We start from the raw sequence: 4,583 nt of genomic DNA, 5'->3' as shown, positions 1-4,583 counted from the left end.
AGTCCAGAAATGGGTTTTTTATTTTTTTAAAAAAAGGTATGGTGAAAATCAAAAACCTTGAGAATATGCTTCACATACTTCCAAATGGTCCAGAAAGCAGAACACAAATATGAAATGTCTTTTTAAAAGAGATTTTTTATGAGTTTGGAGGGCTTTTTAGAGGTTTAAGTCGGTTGTGACAAATTTCCTTACAGGAGTCCGATTAGCTGTTCTAACTCACATGAAAAAAAGCCTCTGCTAAATGCTACCAGACAGGTCGCTAATGTGGGCAACAGCTTAGCTCCCACGGAGCCAGGCAATCAAAAGGCTACTTGTCCCACTCCACAGAGAGGATTAAAACCATCTGCGTTAGGGAACGTTTTCCTGAAGCAGCAGTCCTTGCTCAGCTGTCTGGTAACGGACTTGGAGGAGCCGTTGGTCAGGAGCCAGGCACCAGCCAGGCACAAAACCTTACCCACTCCCATTAGCTGCCACGGAGTCCATAGGAAACACCTTTTGCTATAGCAACAGCTTCGCCCAACCTTTTAAAGTAACTGAAGCAGCTTAGGATTTTGAGAGGCTTTTCCCTAACGCAGAAGGCCACAGGATGGGGAGGGAAGTAAGGGGAGGAAGGGCGATAAGCACCACTGAGAAACCCATTACAAAGCAGGTACCTCTGTAACATGCCACAAGTCCGTCAGCAGCTCTGGAGATTTTACCACCACACCCACTTGGGTGTTAGTTTCTGAGCGCAGCGTTATGAACACCAGCCACGGGGCCCAGGCCCTGCAATCTCAAGCCACCTGCCTGAGCCCCCTCAGCCACCAAATCAACCCCCCCTGCCAGGCAGCCATTTCAGGGTGGCCATTTCGGGGCGGCCATTTTGGGTTCTACCTGCTCTCAGAGCTGTTCCCACCTGTGAGCAGTGAGCTGAAGGGGTGGTGACACGTAAAGTTTCCTTCTGCCTTCCTGTTCCATTTTGATGTCTTTGTCTGCCCTGTGGCACCTGTGGTGTGGAGTGGTGGTAATCAGGTGGTAATCCAGGTAATCAGCTCCAAATACAGCTAGAAACTGCATTAGCTGAAAAGCCTGGTTACATGCACCTCTCACTGAGCCTGTATTTTTTATAGCATTTTCTAATGCTGTAAAATGCTTTCAGTGATCACGTATGATTTTCATTGATCATTATCGATATTTTTCGATTTTTCGTGTTTCATATCTTTAGATTACATAACTGTAGCTATATACTGTCTAGTTAAAATTATTTCAGGATATTGTTATGATCACAGGACACAAATAGATTGCATACAAACCTGCAAATGCAGCATATCGTTCTGAAAATCACCAGCATTTCAGCTATAAGGGGGCAATAACTACTTGCCACAAATAAAGTAAGCTTTGAGTGAAAAGGAGACTTTAATATTCATTCAATTTTTAATTAAAAGTGACTTTAAGTACTTTTAAAATAAAATTAAAAGATACCATAGGATCATAGCGTAACTCACATTGGAAGGCAGCTCAAGTCTTCTAGTTCACCCTCATGCTCAGCACAGGGTCAGCTAAGTTAATCAACATAGGAAATTATGTTCCGATCGGAGAGGTCCCAGGCAATATAATTTGGTGTTGTGATGAGTATAAAAAAAAAAAGAAAAAAAAAAAAGAAGAAGAAAAAAACCAAACAAACAAAAAAAAAAAGGCTTTATTTTTCCCTGGCTCATGTCTTTAAAAATCTCATTTACTAGCATTACGATAGAAGACAAATATGTAAGCTTCCCCAAACTGCAAAACGGTAGGAGTGTAGCCTGTGTGATGCAACTCAGCATTTTGCCAGGAGAAGTCACCTTGCTTCACGGAAAACTGTGTGGAACACAAGCTGGCTTTAGGTGAGGCACCTGTAATTTAGTGAAGAGAGGATGGCGTGTTATTCAGTAATAAACTGTCTCCCTCACATTTGTCAACAAACCAGGCAAGGACGAGACACTTATTTGGAAAGGAAGAAACATTTGCACTGTGACAGAACCATTACCATCCCTTTACTGTCATTATGTGAAGTAATTGATTTGGAAACAGTATTATCATGTGATATGGGGACTGAATATCTCCAACGCAGAAAAGATACTTTGATTTAGAGTAATGATAATTATTCATGCTTCTCCCTTTCTGGTAGAAGACTGTTTCCAGTCTTTGAAATAGACACATTTATTGGTACATGATGAGCAATGAAATGATCAGTTCAGTCTCTGTAGAACCTCACGTGGGCAGTACAATACTTTATATCCAATATACTTTTTGAGTATTGTTTTTCAGAGATTTAAACTGTTTCTTAGAAATGTTTTTTAATGTGGTCAACAATTAATGAGTTCATTACACTGATACAAAGATATTTACAGAGAGTAATCATTACTTCATAAAAATTCTGAAACATAATACATGGGCTTATTCTCTTTATGCATCTAATACTACCATGGGCCTTTACAGAACAAAGTGATTATAAGCCTTTGCCCAAAGGATCTTACTGTCATGAACAACCAACTTACTTAATGATATTCCTTGTATATGTGAAGTTTGGCATAATGTGTACAAACACCAGACTCAAACCACATGAAATTAAGTGCTTCCTACCACTTGCAGGCTTATGGTATTTCCTTGAACTAAGTTTAGAATCACAGGACATCTCTGGATTAAAAATATGTTATGAAAGTAGAAAACCTGATGGAATTATTTCATGTTTTCTTTTTATTCCATTAGCTTTTGGTCTACATTTATGTTTTAGGGTTAATTTTATATTTTGAGCAATAAAATATTATAATATTTTGAATAGTCTAAGGATATGCTTGAACTTAAACTTGTAAACTGTTGGGTTAATACTATGTCCTCAAATTATAATTTGGTATAACATAAAGAATGCATAACTTAATTGTGAGGCATCTTTTCCTTTGAATTTCAAAATAAGATTTTACCCTTTCCCTTAGTTTCAGATATACCTTAAATTAAATTCCTTTTTTCATGATTTGGTACTAAATATATTTTTGTTTTGGAAGCCCAGTCTTTCATATTTGTGACATAGAAGTCTACTGAAATCAAGAAGCAAATGGGGTTGGTTTCACATTAGGAGGAAAATGAATACTTCTGGGAGAACTTAGCCTGATTCCTTTTCCCCTTCCCCTCCACAAATTTTTCCATGAAAAGTTTAGGGAATGAAGTAGTGAATGGAGATGCTTCACTTTTAAGCATCTTGGCACTCATTGTGTCACATTTTTGATGTTTTCCCTTACAGATCTGGGAACAAATGATAGTCTGTCTCTGAAGGTGATTTCCAGAGTATCCGTGAATTATCTGCTTGAACTATCTTAGGTGCTGACAAGATTTTTTTTTTTTTTTTTTTTTTTTTTTTTTGCTGTTGATCTGGGTTATATACAGCCTATATGTACTTTTGTTTCTTGCTGCTTTCTCTTTAGCTTTTTGTTAAGTATTAAAAAAATGAAATAAGCTCCATGTTTAGTTAAAAATAGCAATCCAAATGAATTGCAAACAATTCAATAGCAGTGACAAATGTAGCATGCACTTATGGTTAAAAATATCCAATTTTTCTTATTTATACTAATAGTTTTTTAAGCTACTGAGATTTAACTGAAAAAAATCCCTTTGGACATTCCATTTAATGTGTTATGTAATAGATTATTAATGATCTATAATTTTATCTTATTTAAATCTTCTACTTTTAAACAACAGTAAAATAACAATACACTGAAATGACTAGATATCAATTTGTCCAGTGGTATTTATTACACAGTTAATTCAGGATCCATGTAACCTAAAAATTTGTTCCTGGAATATGCTGAAAGAAGTTCATGAAAGTGTTTCACTTCAAATCATTGTATGCAATGGTATTTACACATCACAGTTGTTGTATCACTAGCATGGAATAATCTGCAATATATACGACCTCTAATCTTCGTTTTAAAACCTGTTTGAAACCAAGAGAGAAGCAGATGCTATTCTCACTTATTTTACACCAGCACAACTCCACTGGAATTAAGAATCTTTTGGACTAGCATCATAGTCAGTATTCATACACAACTCTTGAGTGGCTGCCAAAGTCAGCTTTAGCTGGAAAGCACAGCAGCTCTTTCCTTGAGGCCACTCTCTGGGACTGCACAGATGTGTCACTGACAGATGGGCTCCAAGAGGAGTAGCTACTCCATCCAGCCTGAATGTGCAGTATGCAGTTTCCTATACTGGACTTCCCTCTGACAGCTGGGCAGTTCAGTTGCTCTGTGGAACACATATTGGCATTGGTAAGAGTGCAGATCCAAGGAAGTATAGAGTCCCTGGCCACCATGAACTCACCGACTCACTATGCTGACTAACACACAATGCAGGTTAAAGGGACAGAAACCTTTACTACTCAGACCATACTGATCCTGAAAACGCAAGAAGACCTCTCTAAAAGAGCAATGTATTTAAAGACTCTATATACTCAAGTACAAAATATGGTATTCTTGGTAGGTTATTACCAATCTTTGGTGATGTCCACATGAAGCTTGTCTCTTCATAGCATAATACTCTTCCTAGTATTGTAGGGGAAAGAGAACAGATTATTC

This window comes from Rhea pennata, chromosome 3, assembly GCF_028389875.1.
Source record: "Rhea pennata isolate bPtePen1 chromosome 3, bPtePen1.pri, whole genome shotgun sequence".
In the NCBI taxonomy this organism is placed as follows: domain Eukaryota; kingdom Metazoa; phylum Chordata; class Aves; order Rheiformes; family Rheidae; genus Rhea; species Rhea pennata.
Note: the sequence above shows the minus strand (reverse complement) of the source record.